The following is a 22,646-nucleotide window of genomic DNA, read 5'->3' as shown; positions in this document are numbered from 1 at the left end:
ACCTTGTATTGAAGGTTATCTTCCTTATGAGCATAGGTAAGATAATTCTTCCTCACTTTGTACCTAAAATCTATGGATTATATTGATTGATGTCCTTTCAAAATGTTAAGCGACTGTCTGCTTCAGAACCATTGATACCCACTTGGGCAAATCCCACTTGAACTCTAATGGACTGCCTTACACTAGCACAATCAGGCAAAACCATTTAATGTTGAGACCAGATGCTCTAGTGCCTCTTGGTTGGAAGTGAGGTGGGGTGTGTGTGCAGTAGCTTGAAATGTGGACACTTAGGTCACAAGGCCTGAGTGGCCAATTCATTTGCTATGTAGGACATTTGGGCAAATTAATAATCCATTAAGAGCCACAATTCATATGTAAATTTAAAATAAACACTCAACAAGGTTGCCCATAATAGTAAATGCTCATGAAGGAAAAGATTCAGTGTTAAACTCCCCACTGAGCATTAGTCTCAGTAAATGTTCAATTAATAAATTCTTTGCCCTTCTCTTTTCTGATGTCAGAACAATTGCTGTCCATTGCTGGGAGCTCCGTTTCCTCTGCTGTCCTCATTCCACTGTCCCCTTTCTTCACACTGTCTTTCTTTTATCTTTCCTCCTTTTCCTGTAGATTTTTGCTTCCTTTCGCTCGCCAAAGATCTTTTCCGTTGAAAGTAGCAGCCATTTGGAATGTTCTGCTCCTTCTGACCAGTGAACTGATTAATTGGTACTATGACTCGATCACTTCTTTTGGGTTTGTATCTTCACTGACTTCTCGAAGCATCCATGTGACCATCAAGGATGCTTCTGTTATACCCTCATTCAAAACCTCCACCACTCCCAGACACGTATACATACTTTTTATTTCAAGACTTGGAATTTTTCCATATACTTGTGGGTCCCCAGATAATTGAATTTTGTTTGTAGTTAGGTGATCTGGATGTGGGCTTTTGATCTGGTGATGAGGACTACTATGAAATGAACAGAGGTAGTGGACTAGACTACTATCTCTTTCCTTTCTCCACTATTTTTTTAAAAGATTTTATTTATTTTATTTATTTATTTGAGAGAGAGACAGCGAAAGAGAGCATGAGAGGGAGAAGGTCAGAGGGAGAAGCAGACTCCCTGTGGAGCTAGGAGCCTGATGCGGGACTCGATCCGGGACTCTGGGATCATGACCCGAGCTGAAGGCAGTTGCTTAACCAACTGAGCCAGCCAAGAGTCCCCTTTCTCCACTGTTTTAATCTGACCTTCTAAGCCCAACCTGGAATGCCAGGATCAGAACTCCAGAAATGCTAAAGTCTCTCTCCAAATTTTCTATGTCATATATTTTTACATATAACCTTGTGAAACATTTTCTTTATCACTAACTCCTGCCCTTTTAAGTGGGAAAATGCATGGCTACAAAACCATTTCAGGTCTTTGCTTTACATTTTCATTTTCTTACTTTTTTTTTTTTTTTTTTTGCCTGTAAACCAAGTGTCTAAGATTTTATTTACACATTTCCAAGCGTTTCAGTAAATAAAACAAAATTTAATCAATTTTTAACATTACTCATCTACATATCACCAAACATATAGTTTAGGTGTTTATATTTTTGGTTTCTGAGAAAGTAGCATAGCAGTTAGTTAGTTAGTTAGTTAGTTATATGTTAATTAGTAAGCAATTGTTAGTATACTAGCATAGCAGTATGTGTTGGAAAGAAACATGTTATGATAAATAAGTCTGCAAACATGATTGGATAAATAAACTTTAGGCAGATTTTGGGGGAAAATGCATCCCCTGAACTGTTAGTCCACAAAACTCTTTTTTTGTTGGAGATTCACGTGGAGCTCTTACTCTAAAGAAAACACTTGGGGAAATCCTGGATATACAAATGAGTGTGCAAACCTCAAGCATTATCACCTGATACATAAGTAGAGTTCTAAAGTCAGTTTGTTTATTCATTTATTTATTTACTTATTTTAAGATTTTATTCATTTATTTGAGAGAGAGATCAGAGGGAGAGGGAGAAGCAGACTCTCCACTGAGCATGGAGCATGATATGGGGCTCAATCCCAGGACCCTGAGATCATGACCTGAGCTGAAGGCAGCCATTTAACCAAATGAGCCACCCAGGTGCCCATCTAAAGTCAATTTAGTAGAATGTGTTTAGAGAAACAAATTATAAAAAGCTGTTTGAAGCATTTCATTAAGATTTGGGTTGGAGTGGGAAGTTACTTTCCATTGTCCAAGTTAATAATAATAGTAAATCCACACATATCCCTACGCAATATGTGTTAATTGCTCCCAAGATTCAAACCAATGAGGCTTTAAAGTAAATTATAGAGGCTGTTTCTTTTATTTTTTTCCTTGTCTTTTTGTTTGTTTTTTGTTTTGTTTGTTGGTTTGTTTTTTGTTTGTTTGTTTTGTTTTTTTAAGAGAGGATTCAGCACTTCTTTCTTTGGGCTGTGCAACAGGTCTTTAATTTGTCTTCTCATGTAGCCACTATGTCCAAATCAAATCAGACAAATTGGATTCCAAACACCATTCAAAGGGAAAAAAAAATCCAGGAAATGTATTCTCCATCATTTCCTGACACTATATGGCCATAGGTCTAGAACTGAACCATTCCCAGTGGGGTGACCATGTGCAACAACATGCATTCCACTGACTTACACAAACCAAAATTTATCTGAATGTTGTGCTATCAGTGTATTGTTACTTCCACAGTAACCTTCAAAAAATTCAGTAATATGTGTTGTGACAAGTCTACAATTTTATCTAAAAATTCTAAGTTGTATGTTCAATTTAATGTGCATATGTCTTTAACTCTGTTGGGAAGCAAGACAAACATAGGTCAGCCATTTTCTACTTTAAATTAAAGCAAATATATCCAAAAGGAGATTGGATTATATGACACTGTACAGACACAGATTATTAAAATGAGCAATGGGTTTACCTCTCCAAAAATTCCGTACTGAGTATTCTAAACTGTAAGACATCATTTGTTTCTGTCTGCTCACCATCTATTTATTCCTAATTTGTCTGGTAGCACACCTTGATGTTTCTATGAAGAGATGCCCAGCTGTACTGCATATAGTCCAAGAGTAGCAAAGGATTGTGTCTGTTCTTCCTTTCCCAAAGAGTAGGCGGTGGCTATACTAATAAGATCCTCTGTCCCAGGAATTTGAATCTTAGCATAGAAAACCTGCAGAGCAAGCAAGAGCTGATTGTTCTGTGAGAAGTACCATCAAGAGACTGTTTGTCATTCTCAGGCCATTGATTGACACATCGTAGATGACCTTCTCTACTCTACTTTGATGGTATTTCAAGAATCTAGTTATAGAATCTATTGGGTCATACATATGCCCCAGTTCTGTCATCTCAAATGAATCATGACTGCATCAACCAATCAAATGAACAGCCCCTTCCTGGCTTGGCTTCAGCTTTTGTGCCTACTCAGTCCTATAAACACAACCTGGCCAGGCCCTACCCTACATGATAATTACTAAATACCTCAAGGCATCTCTAACTGATAAAATTTTGCAACTTCCATGTTACTCTTGACCATTGAAAACAATTACTTCATCTTTTTACTCAGATTTTCTCTGATCAATACGAATATGTCAATAGAACCCCCTCCAATAAAAAATGCTGTGTAACTGTCAGTTTATGGGATACAAAGCTAAATTATGGAGAAGGACATCAGTCATGAATGGCAAGGATACATGAAGTAACATGTGTATGTAATAATGGCAGGCATTAGCAGAAATTTGCAGATTAGGTTCAATGAAAACACATTCCTACGCTTGAACCCAGAAGTGAAACAAAAAGAAAAATTAAAAAGAGCAAGTTAATGTATTGATGGAAGGATTGGCAAACTATAGCCCATGGGGCAAATCCAGCCACACCCTCCTCTTATGTTTTGTCTATGGTGGTTTGGCACTACTGTGGTGGAACTGAGTGATGGTGTGACAGAGAACAAAGGGCTGGAAATAAAACATGTTTACTATCAGGCCTTTAGAAAAAGTTTGCCAAAACCTGGGTTTAACTACATTCTATACATTGTTGAAAGGAAATAGGAAAAATCTGGGAATGATGCTATGTAGTATCCATCCCTATTTTGAGATTTCCAAAGAGAATAGCCTTTGGAAAATCTGGTTATAAAAACTTTGTTTTGGGGACGCTTAGATGGCTCAGTCAGTTAAATGTCTATGTCTGCCTTCCACTCAGCTCATGATCCCAGCGTGCTGGGATCGAGTCCTACATCGGTCTCCTTGGTCAGCCGGGAGCCTGCTTCTCCCTCTGCCTGCTGCACCACCTGCTTGCTTTCTCTCTCTCTCTCTGACAAATAAATAAAGTCTTTTTTTTTTTAAGGATTTTATTTATTTATTTGACAGACAGAGATCACAAGTAGGCAGAGAGGCAGGCAGAGAGAGAGAGAGAGAGAGGGAAGCAGGCTTCCTGCTGAGCAGAGAGCCCTATGCGGGGCTCGATCCCAGGACCCTGAGATCATGACCTGAGCCGAAGGCAGCGGCTTAACCCACTGAGCCACCCAGGCGCCCCAAAATAAATAAAGTCTTAAAAACAAAAACAAATCTTCATTTCTACCACCAACAAGGCTGCTGTATCTAGGTAATCATTTACCTTCCCTGAGTCTCCATTTTCTCTTTGTAAACCTGAAATTTCAATAACACCTACTTCTCAGATAACAATAAAGGCTACAAGTATGCCCTGGCACATTTGAATACAATCTAGACATTTAAGGAGTCTTACTTTTAATGAAGAACACTCGAATGTAATAATCCCACATTTGCCCCAAATATATTCTTTCTTTCCCAGAGGCAATCACTTCTGCCCATTTTTGTTAAAACTCTAGAAGTTCTTGCCTTCAAATTATTAAGTAATATGCTATTTCTATTTCTATTTCTTCATTTAGCTGCTTGAGATTTAGCTATTGAATTCCCATTATGATTGATGAGGATTTCATGTATCCAACTTAGTTTATCTTTCTATAGTTCTATTTAATATAATTCAACCTCTGTATCTTTTTCTATCTATTTCCTCCTTTTACCTTTCAATATCTGTCAGACCTAATATTATTTCTAATTTATTAATATTAATAATGTAATTCTGTTATATTCTGAAATCATTTCTTACTATCTTTCCAAGTGAAAAGCTTTTTCAGAGGGTATGACCTAACTTGATTATATATATTTATATGTCATAAAATAGTCAACTGGTTACTTAGTATATTTAATTTAGTAAATTAGTGATAGAAGAATCTCGGAAAATATATTATATAGACATCTTATTAATTTAGAAAATTTTTCCTACTTTTATATTTCCGTGGAGCAATTATTTTCCCCCAAAGGCTGTTCTAGAATCATCTTTGTTTCCATCTTGTTTCAGATGTGTATATTTTTTGAATCCATACATGCTGTTTCTGTAATTTTATACCCAACTTCAAATTATTAAGTCCATTTTTTGGTTTAATCTAGAAGAGAAATTTTTGATCTCTACAATTCAACCAGTTGCTCTGTTGCTTTTTGAAATAATTTTTATTTGTTTATTTATTTTTAAAGTTGTTTGTTTTGGTTTTGTTTTTGTCTGTTTGTTTTTTAGGGAGAACCAGGCACATTCAGGAGCAGTCGGATGGGAGAGAATAGGATCTTAAGCGAGCTCCGTGCTCAGGGCAGGGCTGAATGTGCGGGGTTCAATCTCAGGGTCCTGAGATCATGACCTGAGCCGAAATAAAAAGTTAAATACATAGCCAACGGAACCCGCCCAGGCGCCCCTAAAATGATCTTCAAAATGCACGTTTGGTGCAATTTTCATCGCTTGCAAGTGTGAGATCTAGGAATAGTGACCACATCTGTGTGAAATTTCTTTGCACCTACGATTGCTAATAAGATAGTTCATAGAAAATAATAATAATAGTGTAATAGTTCCCTTTCTTCCTCTCCTCCTCTTCCCCACCCCCTTCTCCTCCTATCTTTCTAGATGGCTTACTTTCCTCAGGGGGGAAACATTTAAGATCAGGCAGTTTTATCTTTGGTGTTCTATAATTTCACATTCATGCCTGTAGGTTTTCTTCATTTTCATTCCTTGGGCTTGGCACTTAACAAGCCCTTTCATTTTGGAACTGCACGTCTCCCTGACGTCTCCCTGACGTCTGTGAGGTCTCTGCTTCTATCAATTCCATGATTTCCTCCCCCACCTCATGTGCTCTCTTCTCTCTGACGCGACTCAACAGTCGCATCAGACATCACTCTTCGGTACTTAGCTCTCCTGTTACCTTGTCTCCAACATTTTGTCTCTTTTCCTTTGCTCCACATTCTGAGAGATGCATTTATCTTTATTTCTCAACTTTTCTTTCTTTCTTTCTTTCTTTCTTTCTTTCTTTCTTTCTTTCTTTCTTTCTCTCTCTCTCTCTCTCTCTCTATTTCTTTCTTTCTTTCTTTCTTTCTTCTCCCTGTGCAATTATACCTTAAATTCCTAGAAACTCTTCTGGTTCAACAATAGTTCATTCTCCATGGTAGCCTGTTCTTGTTGAATGAATTACGATATCTTCCCACATTTCTCTGAGGATACTTATTAGAGATTTTCCCTCTGATTCCCCCCACACACCCCTTATTGGACCTCATTTCTTATTTATTTACTTTCTTTTTTCCTTTTTCTTTTTTTTTTAAATCTTTTTTCTCCCTGCTGAAATATCCCTTAACTTTCTGAAGATGCCAGTCTGTCCCAGTTCAAAGAATGAGAAAGGAAGGAGTTTGACTTGCATCTCTGAGCACGCAGGTTGTACTTCGATTTCTGACTTAGGGTCATAGACAAAGGGTGATAAAGGCTACCAGGATAACTTTCTTCTACAGAACTAAACATTCCGTCTGGTTACTGAGTGTTCTCTAGATAGGTTGTTTGTTTGTTTTTTGTTTTTTGGGTTTTGTTTGGAGTAAACATCACGTTGTTAGTAGTTATGTGTGCTGGGTTGGTTAAGAAGCTTACTCTTGATCATTACACAATCCGTCCCATTCAGGCTCATTTCTTCCTTTCAGTCCAACACCAGAAGCCCTCTGGAGGCCGCCAGCCAGCCTGGAAACTCCTTAGCGTTATCTCGCTCTATACCCATTCTGGGCTGTCTCTTCCCTGCTGGGTTTATAATACAGCATCTCCCATGAACTTTTTGTTTCCAGAAATGTGCAAAATCTCTGGTTCTCTGATGGCTCATGGTTTTGTAGATTTATATCTATTTTTACTCCTTATCGTCTTTGACTATCATTTACTGGGTGTTTGGGAGACAGAAGAAGAAATTTCTTATGGTCAGTAACCTACCTGAAACTAGAATTCAGCTTTCATTTTATGAACCTTCAGGTGTCACTTTATTTCCCAGTTATTCCCTCTCCATGAGCAATAAGTTACCAAGTTATCATACTAGAAATAAAGGGAACCTGAGGTACCTGAGCTCATCTCTTTTAAAAGTTGAGCTGCCTTAACCTTGATCCCTACAACACTCAACTCTCCCTTTGGCGAATACGTTTCCGCCATTGTCTTTTCTAGAAATAGCTATTGAGATAAGTCATTTCAGCTTTTTTCTTCTCTAACGCTGTATGCATCCCTCAATCCTCTTTTTTATCTACTCCAAAAAATGTTTCCATTGTAGTCTTTAAGATTCTATCTAATTTTGATCTTTTCCATAGTATATTTAGAACAATCGTGGTCGTGCAAAGAAGAAATGAGTATGGCGTACTTCTGTGAGTATCTCAAAGCAGATGTGTTCTACGTCAACAGTGAGTGTTCTCTGGTCAGTAAAGGGTAAACAGAACCTGTGTTGGAGTGACAGGACAGCTGTCCAGGTATCCTCTACAGAATTCAGTTTTGACACCAGCTGTGGCATTCTGCTCTGCACTGGGCTTTCATCTATTCCCCGTGCATCTGGCTTGGCCCGTACTGGCATTCTCTGATATTCAAAGTGCCTTCTTGTTCCTTTTCTTTCTTTTTCCTTTTCTTTCGTTCCCTCTTTCCCCCACCACTTTGCTTTGAGAATCCAGAAAACAAAAAACAAAAAACAAAAACAAAAACAAAAAAACCCACACAAAACAAACAAACAAAAAACCTGCCAAGGCTTGCTGAATAGGGAGATCTACTATGAAATCAGATTTAATTTTTTCCTCTTCTTTCCTTCCTTCTTCTCTTTTTCCCACCTCTTCCTCCTCGCTTTCTTCTGAACACCCCCATCCTTTTGTCTTCCCTTCTCCTTCCTCCTCTGAAACGAACTTTCGTCATGTATCAAGACCTCACAAAAGCTGCCAGGTTTCTGATCAGTAGCTTGAATTCTCAACCCAGCTCAGCTGTAATCTGATGTTATCAGGGCCGGCGAAAGTTGATGGCTAGGAGCCAACGGTTTACAGAACAAATAGGTGTTGAAAACACCCACCTCAGCAGTTTAAACAAGCCAAAGGGGTTTGGAGCCAGTACTAGGCAGCTCCACAGAGGAAACAGAGAAGGAGTTGGGAAATCCCTGGGTTTCTGAAAGAGGCCAAGCTCCCCTCCTTGGGTGCACACTGATTCCAGGCTGAAAAATCTTTCTGGAAACATGGAGGATTTAGTCTTCCTGATGTGGGTCCCTGTGGATTTGAGAGGTGCGGTCAGTAACTCCAATGCCAGACATGGTTGTGGTAATGCCGGTCTAAAAGTTGCTTGGCCGGGGCGCCTGGGTGGCTCAGTGGGTTAAAGCCTCTGCCTTCGGCTCAGGTTATGATCCCAGGGTCCTGGGATCGAGCCCCACATCGGGCTCTCTGCTCAGCGGGGAGCCTGCTTCCTCCTCTCTCTCTCTGCCTGCCTCTCTGCCTACTTGTGACCTCTGTCTGTCAAATAAATAAATAAAATCTTTGGAAAAAAAAAAAAAAAAGGTTGCTTGGCCAAGATATCTCTTTGGTAACTATTTCAACTGGCTGGACATCATGTGCCCTGGGGCATTTAAGTAGGTCTTGTTAAGGAGAAACATAGCCTGACACCAGCAGAAGAGGTGAGGATAGATTTTAATCAGTACTACACGATTGTGATAGGCAAAGAAGTCCAGTAAGAACTGAACTCAACCACAATTTGTGCAGAGATAACAGGTGTTTTAAAGGGAGAATAGGGAATAGAAAAGGGGTCTCAGATTGGGGAAATGAAAGATTGCAAAAAGCAGGAAGCGGGGTTGGTCCCTGCAAAAGCCACTCAGGCTTGCTCACTGGCACTTATCAAAGTCATACACCCCCCCCCCCCCAACACACACACACTCCCAGAGGTGCTGTGAGACAGTGGCCCTATCCTTGTGTGCTGGCTGGAACACATAGTACTTTCCCCGGGCAGTCCTGAGTCTTCTCAGGCAGGCACTTTAAGGGGACTAAGGTCATCCTAGGGACGTGGCTTTGAGCTGGTAGAGGGTACTTCTGGTGTTTTGTTCCACTTTTTATAAACCAAGATTTAAGCCTAGTGGAGACAGCACTCACTCAGAGGAGCCTGGCTAAGCGTTGGTCAAGGAGAGAGTCATTGCCAATGTATTGAGCATCAGGCCTGGTTACCTTACTCAGTTAGAGCTAAGTGGTGGGATTCTGGCTCCAAAATTGAGGCCACAGATAAATAAAGCAGCAGCAACAACAACAACAAGCAACCCTGGGTTTGGGGTTCAAAAGCTTGGCGTGGTTAATATACAGTTGGTCACTAGGGAGAACTTGGGTGAGTGAAGTATTCGGTTCAAACCATGAAGGAAACGGGAAAAGTCCCCTGGAAGCAAATATGCTTTGCTGTCTGCTTACCATCCACAAGACCCTCCCCCCAGAGAGGCATTCTCATTTGTCACAAAACTCCAAAATACAACCCGATGCCCACAGGTGTAAGAAGCCTGCGGGTATGAACCTACAGAGGAAAACAGGTTTGGACAGAAAACAGAGGTGAGGTCTGGGTATTACTCCGAAGCCCCTGGTATTCATTATCCTCGTAAAGAGTCTGTAGTCCAGAGATTAACATTTTATTTTTCCATATGCTTGAATATTTTCGAGTGCTATTATGGATGCCCACAGAAAACACGGGTCACCGTGACTGCTTCGACGATACTTGCCAGGCCATGCTTTTGAAACCTCGCTTCTATTTTTGCGAGCTAAAATTCTGCAGGTGCTTAGGTGGGTAGATGCAAATATCACAATGTGAATATGAGCCAATTAACTAACACCCGCATTTTATGAGGTTGCAACCACCTAATTGTTTTGTGTCTGCAGCTAATTATTTCTGGGAGATATTTCTGCATATGGAGAAGGAGTCCGTTATTATAATTGAGTGAACTGCGAAACAAAAGTTGTGCTGTAAGCATATCAAGGGCAGGGATCACATCGTCTCTGTGTTTTAAAAACTTCCCTAAATCACTTCGGGCCCATGGATTCTAAATGAACGTGAACTGCTAATGGCAACACGATTTTGAAGTTTGGAAAACACATCAGATAGCTGGCCTCAGTGTATAATATCTGAGATATAAAGCATCAACAGAATTCTGTGTGGTTAGTAATGCTGTTAACTCGTCCACTCCTCTTCTTACAGACTCAAAGAATGTTTGAGTTGGAAAGAAACATGGAGGTCATCTATGCAAATGCCTTTATCTTGAAATTTGGCAACTGGGGCCCAGATAAGTCATGTGACCACCTAGGACTTGTGATACTGTCCATTGTAGTCCCTGAGCCCATGATGCTTAAATCAGTGCTTCTCCACTGACAGACCCAATAATATCCTGCATCTTTCTGAAGGTATCAGGGTTGCCCAAATCAATGGAAACCATGTCTTTTAAGCCCGTGTCTGCCAGGCCTGAGGGGGCTCTGACGAAGTCATTTTACAGCAGGAGGCTCAACTAATCTCATAAACTGGTCTGTCCAAAGTCATGAGGATGCAGTTTTATGCAGATCGATTTTATTTTTGTTATTATTGTGGATGCTCTTTGATATTTTAATGCAAGTTTTTATTGAGCTATGCCCTGAGGCTTTTTAAATTGAGGGTTCAATTATTTCTAAAATCTAATAATTAAGTAAATTAATGAGCCTACTCAAAGATCTGGCAACCTGCATATAAGGATTAGATACAAGAAGTATTGGCAGGAGGGAGTGTTTCCTCCCCTCTTTAGAGTCAGATCTTGTAAAATGATGTAGACTCTGTTTTTCAGACATAAATGAAATCTGACACAGATCCACAAACATGCCAGGGCACAGATTCCGGTTAGAGATAGAGCTTAGCAGGAGATGGTGGGGGGCAGGACAGACCTGGTCATTTAAGTTGTCTCCCCGTGGCAAAGCAGCTTTGAGTTTCTGGAAGTATGGCCGCCAGGAACACAGAAGAATATTACTGTGGTCATGTCCTTTTGTTTAAAGATAGCAACTGATAAATCGTGATGTGTTCTGAAGAAAGTGACCCCATAATGACTACTCAAAATCATAAAATGAAACCCAGGTAAAAGAAAACTAGGAATTTTTGACTTGGGGAAGACCGCTTCCTGGCAGATGGAATAGATTTCTCAAAATACTTAAAAGAACCAGACTCATTCTGAATGACCCCAGAGAATACATCAAGAGATTCAGCTTGTACCTGCACACACTGTTCCATGTTGTTGCTCCGTTCCTGGGATAACACCCCAGTCCTAACCCTGGCTCTGCTGTTGGGTCTTCTAAATAGAGTCTGAGAGAAGAGGCTGCTTCTTGCTGATTACCAAACATACAGAAGTTCTATTTAAATTACTTCCCAGGGGCACCTGGCTCAGTGGGTTAAAGCCTTTGCCTTCGGCTCAGGTCATGATCTCAGGGTCCTGGGATGGAGCCCCGCATTGGGCTCTCTGCTTGGCAGGGAGCCTGCTTTCCTTCCTCTCTCTCTGCCTGCCTCTCTGCCTATTTGTGATCTCTCCCTCTCTCTGTCAAATAAAGAAAGAAAGAAAGATAGTCTAAAAATAAATAAATAAAATAAAATAAATTCCTTCCTAAGTCAGGCTTTGACTTCGGCCCTGGTCCCTGAATTTTGGATTTCGTAGCGTGTGGTCTTCCATCCTTCCCCAGGACTGGCTTGATTTCACAACCTCATGCTTACCTCAATGCCTGGCCTTCCAAATAACATTCATCTCAGGCTCCCCTGACCATTTCTCACCCAGCAACTGATTCTCTGCTGTCAAATTTCTTTCATTAATATCTAGAGATGGCCAGATTCCTGGGCAAGATTTAACATGTTTGTATGGTGTCTTCACATGAGGAGTGCTTCTTTGAGAGAATTTTGGTTATAAAGTTTTAAAAAGGGGACACCTGGGTGGCTCAGTCATTAAGCGTCCGCCTTCAGCTCAGGCCATGATCCCAGGGTCCTGGGATCGAGCCCTGGATCGGGCTCCCTGCTCAGTAGGAAGCCTGCTTCTCTCTCTCCCACTCCCCTTGCTTGTGTTCCTGCTCTCACTGTGTCTCTGTCAAATAAATAAAAAAAATCTTCAAAAAAAAAAAAGATTAAAAAAAATATTAAAAAAAAAAAAACTGCAGACAACAACAACAAAAATACCCTCCAGCATAATATTTTTAGAGTCTTATCCTCTTGATGGCTCACCACACATCCTCTTGGCATCCTTTCATGACACAGAGGTTCAGAAACAGAGTCAGATGCCTTTGGTCCCACAATGAGTGAAGACAGACCTGGAGTTGGGTGGTGATCTGATGGCAAAGCCCATGTTGTTTCCACTATAATCCCTTCCTCCCGCTATTTCACACTCCAGATTATGATTCATTTTTATACAAAGACAGCGCAAACTACAATAGAACTCTTTATAAGGTACGGTCTGGTGTAGTCCAGGTGTGTTCATTATTCACACAGGACATAATTATTAAAACCAGTGTTCCAGGACCGTCGAAAGTTTAAAGCTCTTAAGGTCTTTACTTAATTCCTGATTGAACAAAGGATGTTTTGTCCTCAAGATTCCAGTTGAATACAGCTAATGAGATGGAAAATTTTTCCATAAGCAAACCAAAGGAGGAAGCCTGGAAAGAAGGCTAGAGCCTTGAAAGTGGAGCAAGAAATCCCAAGAAATATATCCAGAGGCTCACCAAACTGCTCAGGGAAGGTCTACGGCGTAAGAACTTTCTTTGTAGTTCCTCAGTCACACCAGACGTGCTTCGAATTCTGCTGACACTTGTGATTCCTCCATGGGTTTCGGGGGCTGTGATGAATGGGCTGAGTTGAATGCCCTGCTCGGAGAGAGGGCAGTCCTGGGTGTGGAATGACCAGCCTCTCTAAGAAAGGGACTCCATCGAATTGAGGAAATATCCTAAACGGAAGTGATGAAACTGGAACGTCCTACCCTTCAGGTCAGGTGCATCTCTACCAGCTGTGGGATTGGGGCCATAGTAGTGTTCCTTTAACTTTCTCTGAGTCCCCATTGTTTCACGTGTAAAACAGGACTAACACTATTCATCCTATCAGTTTTGATGTCAAATTAAATAAAATAATATTCTATCAAGTGTCCTGAATGAAATACACAGTTCCTGTTTTCTACATTGCCGGCCACAGTGTAGAATAACAAACACAGTAACTTATGTCTTTTCTAAATCAATATTCACTGGGGAAAAGGAAGCATGCCATTTTAATTCTTCTTACAGCCATTGAGGATGACATGGCCACATTTTTGGTTTTTAATATTACATCCTTTCTTAGAAGAGAGATGGTGTGATTTTTTTTTCCTCTTCCATGTCACAGATGCCCTTCTAATGTCATACGAACCCATAGGGAAAAATACTTACCTTGGTGGCTTTCTTCATATCTAACATACCACAGGTGCATAATAAAGATTTGATAAGAAGAATTGTTATTAAGGAAATACTGGTAAAACAAGGTGTTTGTTTAGATTATCTAGATAATTACACCAGTGTATACTTGGCAGGAAAAACTGGCCATTGATTATTTTGTATTAGCAATTGTTCAATTTTATTTTTAAAGTATGATGTTGGGGGAGGGAAATTCCTGGTAAGAAATCCATGAGCATTAACTTCCGAGGGACGAGAGTTGCCCTGGGCTGATGACACCATGGTCTGGTAAGCAATGTAACATAAACACAGCAGATTTGACTTACAGTTCCATAATTTAGACAGGCGGACTGTGTATTACTTCTTGGATTAGGGGTATCTGAGCAAAAGTTATCCATTGTGTCATTAGATTACAACAAAAGTAATATCTTATTCCTACAAATAATGTCAGTGTAAGCAAAAGGCATACTTTTCCGGGCAACATGTCATCTTCCCAAATTGGATAGATTATCATCTTCCAGTTTTGTTTTTTCTTTCTCTATCTTCCACTACCAAAATGGGAAATCAGATTAGAGTTGCATCAGCCACTGTTTTGTAAACGGAATTATTTTGTGAACTAACCAAATAAAAAATGATTGCTAAATGGATTTTATTAAAATTAAGAAAAAAAGTTTATAAAGCCAAGTCACAAAGTAGAGGAAGATATAGAAAAACATATCTGATAAGAGATTCATTTAGAGACTATAGAATTTTTTTAGAAATTCTACAATTTAAAAGGAAAATGATGGATGAACATTGTTCAATAATTGGGTAGAAGATTCTAACAGTCACTGCACAAAAAAGATATCCAAATGACCAAAAAATATGAATATGTGCTCCATAGCTCCAATCAACAGGGAAATGCAAATTCAAATGACAGTGCGAGATCACCACATAACCACTAGAACTGTTAAACCAACCATCCAACCACCAGACAAACATCTGACAGGGCCAAAGGATGGAGAGCTTGGTTAGTGGATGGTAGGACAAGCAGAATTCTCATACTCTGATAGTGGGAGTGTTAACTGGGGCCACCACTTTGGGAAACACTTCGTCGGTATTTACCAGGACTGGACATACACATCTTCCATAACCTTGCCATTCTAATCTTAAAAATTCACCCAACAGATACATGAATACGTTCTCCAAAGGCCATGATCATACCAGAATTATTCATAATAGCTCTCATATTGAAAACAATCCAAGTGACTATCGACAAAGGAATACATAAGATGTGGTAGGTTCATTCATCAATTAAAATTAAGAACAAATTCCTCAATACAAAGACACAGAAGGATTTCCAAACATTATGTTGGCGAAAAGAAGACAGATCCCTCCAAATACATACCATGAATCAATTCATGGAAAGTTTAAGAACAGATAAAACTAATTCAGAGTTAGTCAGAAAAGTGGTTACTTTTGAGGGCCTAATGACTGAGTAAATAAAAAAGGGAGATTTCTAGAGAGCTGGTCATGTTCTATACCTATGCTTCTTGTGTATATGGATCTCTTTGGAAATCTTGTTGAAATGCAGATTCTGATTGAATTAGTCGAGGTGTGACCCCAGAGTCTGCATTTCTAACAAGCTTTGAGATAATGCCAAGGCTGCTGATATGTAGATCACACTCCTTGTAGCTAAGTTTGATATATTTTGAATGATGAATACACAGCTTTACTTGTAAAGTTTCATGAAACTGTGTTTATGTTTTATGCATTTTCTTATATATTTATTATACTTCAATTAAAAGGTCTACTCAAAATGAATGCCTCTTGGAATGGAGAAGCAAAGTGAAATGTTTAGGCACATTTTTGTAGGTGATGGAGATGGGAATCAGCAGACTTGTCCACACACTACTGCTGGAGTAAATGACCTCAAACACTTTGAATCTTTCTGCCCCTTTACTCACAGTTCAAATTCTGAGGATAAAAGTGCTCTGTTGGCCAAAATTACATGTACCTGCCCTTCCTCTAAGGGTGAGTGGAGCGTCTGATTAACATAGTCTCATCAGGCTCTGTGGAAAGTGGGTGAAGTATTTCCCAGAAAGCATTTGGCCCATGTTCTCAGAAGCTGATTGGACAGTTGTTGAGAGGGCAGGCGGCCTTTTCTCTGGAGGTTGGCTTCTAAGTCTACAGGGAGTCATTTTTTTTTTCTTTCTCCTCTTTTTCATTGCTCCAATAACTTTTCCAAACTTACTCCTTTTTTTGAGCCCAATTCTGTGTGTGTGAGTGTGTGTGTGTGTGTGTATACACATGCGTGTGTGGGATGGCAGGCTGGAGCAGCCACAGGCCAACATTTATACAGAACAGTAAAATCCATGGGGTTGCTCCTGCTTCCTTGGTTCACTCCGGGATGGTTTAATACTTGCAAGAGCCATTCTGGAAAGAGCTTAAGAGATAAAAACAAGTAAATAATACCTATACTAGAGGCAATAAGAATTTTTCATTATTTTTATGATTGGTTCCAAAGGCAAGTGTCAGGTCTGGGGTGAACACAGATCGCTAGCGGGTCATTTTCTTTCTTCAGTACTCTTGAGGAAGCAGGTTGCAGCTAGAGTTGTGTTGAGTTTCTCATAACTCTTGGGTAACAATGAATCTGGTTGTTAACCTATGCTGTTAGCTATCCCAGAAGTTATTAATTTGGGCTAGTGGTCAATTGCCTATTTCCCACCCCTTAGGAAACTCAGAAAAGTGTTTTGGATCCATCTGGGTAGAAAACACAGCATAGATATAAGATCATTATCATCCGTGACACATTCAGGTCATGTTTCTTCCACATTTTGTTAGTTCCAATGAACCAGAGACAGCTAATAAGTGATTTCCATTGGATAATTTTATTTTTTCTGTTTCAAGTTTCAAGTTGCCTGTCTGGATTTCATTAGCATTGCAATGATTTACCCAAGAGGGCTTTGTTTCTTAACTTGATTGAGAAAGGGACATTGGGAAAGTGGCTGCCTTTGTGGGAAAGGAGAGCTTTTTTTTGTTTGTTTGTTTTGTTTAACCCCATGTGATTGTATGTGGTGTGGAAGAAGTTTGAGCAGTTTAATTTTCATTTGAAATTGACTTTCTTTTATCTTCCTCAAACTATGGTTTGTGTAAATGTTATAAACATATCTACTCATCAGACACCAAAGTCATCAGCATTTTATTACCCAGGGAAAATTACTCCCATAAATGCAAAAATATTTAAGGGACATATTTGAAAAGTATCTGAAATTCCACTGGAAAAGAGGAAAAATTGATTTTTGGAACCATTTTTTAAAAATTTTTGCTTGTTTATATATTTCTGCTTGGTTTTATCTTTAGATTTACTATTTAGCTTATTTTGTCACATTCTTTTTCTTCTTTGTTTTGTGATAGTGATTTCACAGGTGTAATTAGTTAAAAATAAGGCCAAGTTATTTCATCAGGTTGGTAGAAAATGACATAAATATAGTATAAAAAGGTCTTGGGGCACCTGGTGGCTCAATCAGTTAAGCGTATGCCTTAAGCTCAGGTCATGATCCTGGGGTCCTGGGACTGAGCCCCGCCTCAGGCTCCTTGCTCAGTGGGGAGTCTGCTGGAGATTTTTTCTTTCTGCCCCTTCCCCACTCATGCTTGCTCTTTTTCACTCAAATAAATAAATAAAATCTTTTTAAAATGGTCTTATTATTCTTTGAATTTATCTATACATTTTGCTAACTGGTGTCACTTTTTTTTTTTTTTTAAGAGAACTCTTTGATGAGACAAAGTGGTTCATCTTCAAGTGGCACTAGTATCTCCATCTTCTCTTCAACTTCTCTGTGGATTTGTCCTCTCCTCAGAAGACTGAAGCCATGTTGGTTGGGTGTCCATAGTCTTGTCCCCTGAAATTCCAAACCTGGAATGGATGGATCTCAATTCAGTGGGATTTGGTGTTGTGAAGTTTGTTTCTTACTTTTTTTTTAAATTTTTTAAAAGATTATTTATTTATTTATTTGACAGAGAAAGAGAGAGATCACAAGCAGGCAGGCAGAGAGAGAGAAGGGGAAGCAGGCTCCCTGCTGAGCAGAGAGCCTGATGCAGGGCTTGATCCCAGGACCCTGAGATCATGACCTGAGCTGAAGGCAGAGGCTTAACCCTCTGAGCCACCCAGGTGCCCCATGAAGTTAGTTTTCTTAATTAACCCTAGCATATCCCCAGGTGGGGGACTATGGTTCATTTGTCAAGGGGCTATTCAAGTCTTTTGCCCATTTCTTAAATTGGACAAGTTTTCCTTTAATTGATTCAAAGGATATTCAAATGGCAAACAATATATCAAGAGGTACTCAGTAGCCTCACTTAATACCCCTAAGTAGTGAACAGACTCAGGGAAGTCATGTTGCGGTCAACTTAACCTATTTAATTAGTTACATGACCAGCTGCAGAACCACCTCAGGGTGAGAAAGTGTAGGCTTTGTGGTTTTAGCTCAGCCAGCAAGGACTTGCAGAGACATTGAGGGCCCAAAGCAGCCTGTCTTGCCCCACAAATATGAATCAAGAAAGTATTAAAAAAAAAAAACTCAGCCAATGAAAATTATTCATTACGTATACTTTAAAAAAGTTATTTTTCAAAATATTTAAACTATCTATAAAATTAAAAGATAAGATGCCTATGAAAATGAGATATAAATAACACCTTTTTCATGAAGCTGAATATCTTGAATTTGCTTTTGGACAATTTAACCACATCTTATTAAATATTTTGAAAATAAAACAATCTACAGTTCTGCCAGTTGATGTCTACCTTGTGACCAATGGGGATAAAAAGCATTAACACCCTTTGTAGTAGGCAGGATACTAAAATGGATGCCAAGATTCTGGCCCTGGAGTATGTGTTCTCTAAAATCTCCATCCACTTAATTGTGAGCAAGACCGCTAAATATAATGGAGTATCATTCCCATGTGTATGCTCTGATATAAAACAAAAGAGATTTTACAGATGTAATTAAGGTCCCTAATCAGCTGACTTTGAGTCCCTTCAAATGGAGCATATACAGAGCGAGGCTGACCTAGTTAGATGAGCTCTCATGGAGACAAGGAGGAGCAGCAGACACTCTTCCGCTGGCTGTAAAGAAAAAAGTCACCATAAGCCCTATTGCCACAATGAACTGAATTCTGTCAATCACCTGAATAAGCTTAGAAGAGTTCCAGGGGTGCCTGCGTGGCTCAGTAGGCTAAATGTCTGACCATCGATTTTGGCTCAGGTCATGATCTCAAGAGTCATAAGATTGAAACCCGTGTCCAACTCCAAACTCAGCAGGGAGTCTTCTTGAGATTCTCTCTCCCTCTTCTCTCCCTCTTCTTCTGCTCCTCCCTCCCAATGCTCATTCACTCCAAAAAAAAAAAAATAAATAAAAAGACCCTGAGCTCCAGATGAGAATTAAGCTGTAGATGATATGTTGATTTCAACCTTGTTTAACCTGGAGCAGAGGACCCAGGTGAATTCCAGCCAGATTTATGATCCACAGAACAGAGGTAATAAATGGGCATTGTCCTGAGTCACTAACTTTGTGGAGGTTTGTAGCAGGAAGAAAATGTATATAGCCTTCATGCATATTATAACAATTGCACGTCTAAGCATCCTGTATTCATAACTCGCTCACATTTTGCATACAATCTTTTAATCATTGTACAAAGTAGGTGGTCATCCACCTACATTTATTTGCCACTTCTTACCTACAGAGAGAAATCAATGGTTCTTACCCGCAAATGTGAATAACCACCTTACTTTGCATGTTGTTGAAAAGATTCCATAGAATATGTAGGGGAGCTATAGGTATGGGGCCTGGTCTGGGGAAAATAGTCTATAAATGCTTCCTTTCCTTATTGAGCCAAGACCTTGTTAATGGCCATAAGCAAAATGACTCAGAACTTGTACATACCATGACGGTCAGTTAGCTCTCAGTTGTTCATCGACCTGATGAGGAGCAAGCGAACTGCTTTGGTGATGGCTGCTGAAACCCGCAGCTGACATGTGGTGGAACGTCATTTATCATAACCCTGAACTTCTCATTGTTGGGAGAGTGGGGGAACAAAGAGGAGAGAGGACTTCCATTATCGTGCCTCAGAGTCCCTACTTGGATGTTGTCATATGACCTAAGGGTGCTGTAGAAGAAAGTTCAAAAGGCTGTAAACATATCTTGCCATCTCATATGAACTTCATTTAATTGTCTGTCATGTTTCCATGGCTAACTGCCATGAGGGAGAGGGCAACATTTTGAAGGGGTGGAGAGGAGGCCACTCCTGGAAATGCACAAATTTAGGCTTCTCAAGTGAGGAGTGGGAAAATTACCGGGACAGGAAAATGGCATTTATTGCTTTCAACAAGTGGCTAAAAATTTCTCCTTGGGAGAGGAGAAAAGAGAAGATATCTACCTAAGGGAACTCAAGGAAATAGCATTGCATTTTGTTGTTATTGTTTTTGTTTTGGAAAGCAGGTTTTGCCCATAAGTGTGAAAGAAATAACACATAGCCTCTGGCTTGTTATTTTGCAAGAATTGTTAGTTTCTGAAAACACTGATCCCCACAACAGTGCATTTCACACTTGGTTCTTCCTCGTGCTACTGCTGGAGACTCCATACTCTAGGAGAAGAAAGGAAGAGAGTATTTGACTTATCTAAATTCTCTTAGAATTTCTTAGACTCTAGTATTTCAAACTTCGAAGAAGTCTTTGGATTACTTTTATTTTTTTCTCCCTGGGCACATATGGAAAGGAAAGAGGGCAAGGGGAAGATAGTTTGGTAGAGTAAGAACTTACTTTACAGTTTATCACAATTCTGTTTTTATCTCAAATATTTAGAAATTTTAGAAATATTCCTAAATGTACACACCTGTCCAGAATTCTCCCACCTCTAGTACTTTGCTAATTATATAACTTAGAGAAAGGGCATCTCCCCTCTCACCCGCATCCGCTAGGGACAGTGAGAAATCAATAATATTTTGTTCTAAGTAGTGTCACATTCCCCCTCCCCCAAGTCTGGATTGCATTACCTTGATCTTTGCAGAAAGCAAACATCTCTTAACGAAGTAGCCAACCCATGAACTTCACCATTTTTTCCCTAACTACACTGAAGTGTCACGTAGACATCAAGTCAGTATTTCCTTGTACACAAGAGCATGATATTATGTGTTTTTGTTGTTGTTATTGTTGTTTTCTATGAACTTGTATGTAAATGTAAAGAGCAAAGCAACAGCTTTCTGGAAGCACATGAAAAGGGTTAACTGGCCTCCCACAGTCTGTTTTGTTCAGTGCTCTAAGCTTTAAGACAAATATCTCTTTGTTTTTCTTCTTTAATATCCAATTCCAAGCTCACTAGGGAAGAGAGAAAAGGACTCCACAAAAATCACTTTGTCTCAGCTAGGACTATAACACAAGCAAGACATACAACACACTTTTCATGCTTAATTTTTTCTTCAGAGTTCTGAAGACACCTGCCTGAGGGCTTGTGGCTAATGGGCTGCAGAAGGCTTAGGTCATTGTTCAAACTCAGTAGCTCCCATGTGATGTCCGGTCGAAGATCAGTGATTCCAGAGTAGTTCATGTGTCTGTGTCTGCTTACCCCACAGTTTTCAGGACTTGAAAGTCTCCTTCCCAGCCCCCTCACTGCTTTCCACCCTCCAATGCCTTTTAAGATAGAAAGAAAGAGTGACCCATGTGGGTTAGACAATTCAACATCAAGGTACATTCTTGATAACCAACTCTATTCTCCTTTATGTCTTGTAAACATGCTAATCAGAAGGAGTTTGGTCTTGAAGATCAAGGGAGAAAGAATTTCTGAAACCAGGAAAAGCAGTGGTGTCCATCACACTTTCCAGTCGCTTCTGGAAGTTTTTGCTAACTTACTTCTAAGACCCTGCTGAAGGGAGAGCCTCCTGACACATAACCTCTCAATGTCCAGGTTTTAAAAATTGCTTGAAATAGCAAAAGCAGACACCACAGAGAGCTGTGTCACAGAAAAATCCAGAGCATGATTTTTCCTCCCCACTCAGAACATTTAAACACCATACTAGCCACAAGACTCCAAATGCTATCTTTCCCTGACCCACAAGGGAATTCTCACTGAGAGTTATCTGAGGACTATTTTGCCTCTCTTCCACGTTATTCAAGAGTTTTGTTCTTTGCAAGTTGTACACAGTGCAAATAGATAGTTCTTCCTGAATGAGCTCATACTCACATACCACTGTACTTGGGCAGATAGCCACTTGCCATATCCACACCACAGTCCTTTTAACAGCCCTGGGGGAAACATGCTAAGTGGGCAGCTAAGGCCCAGCTTCCCAGGCAGCTATAGGTTTTAGCTGAGCAGATTTTCTTGGATTACAAAAGTAGCAATAAATACAAACTCCATTTAAGCCACCGGTTGAGAAAGTCCATTCACCAGTTGAGAAAGTCCATTCACTTTTATCAAATCAAGGCTAGGATACAGCCAAGTGAAATTAAAAAACAAAAACCAAAAACGAAAACCCAACAAAACAAAACCAAACCAAGGTCAAGGGGAAAAGATACTGGTGATGTGGAGGCTCATATGTTTATTAAAGTTGAGGAGTTAATTTCTCTTGGTGTTTCCTATTGGCCAGGAGAAAGGAAACCAGAGCAGTATAGGTAGTGGCTCCCAGCCTGACTGTGCCTCAAAATTCTTTTTAAAATAATGAGATTCCTGTGGTCCCCATAGACTTACTCAGCCATTTCCAAGAGGGAACTCAAGATATCTGTGCTTTTTCTAAGCCACCCAAATGAATCTGATGTTCAGCTGTGGAAATTACTGGGCTAAATGACCAGCATTTTTTGTTTTCTTTTTCTTTCTTTTTCTTTTCCTTCTTCTTTTTTTTTTTTTTTCCCCAA

At 39.8% G+C, this 22,646-nt stretch overlaps 1 long non-coding RNA gene across 3 annotated transcripts in view; it reads left to right on the top strand.

Moving 5' to 3' along the window:
• The window catches only part of LOC116590414, a 37,259-nt gene extending 19,487 nt beyond the window's left edge, over positions 1-17,772 (top strand). For all 3 annotated transcript variants that reach the window (XR_004285592.1, XR_004285593.1, XR_004285591.1), the window contains one exon: positions 17,514-17,772. This is a non-coding gene — a long non-coding RNA (uncharacterized LOC116590414). The remainder of the gene's footprint in view (positions 1-17,513) is intronic.
• Positions 17,773-22,646: the final 4,874 nt, after the last annotated feature.

Source organism: Mustela erminea, chromosome 5, assembly GCF_009829155.1.
Source record: "Mustela erminea isolate mMusErm1 chromosome 5, mMusErm1.Pri, whole genome shotgun sequence".
NCBI classification, from domain to species: Eukaryota; Metazoa; Chordata; class Mammalia; order Carnivora; family Mustelidae; genus Mustela; species Mustela erminea.
This window is presented reverse-complemented; position numbering and strand designations above follow the sequence as displayed.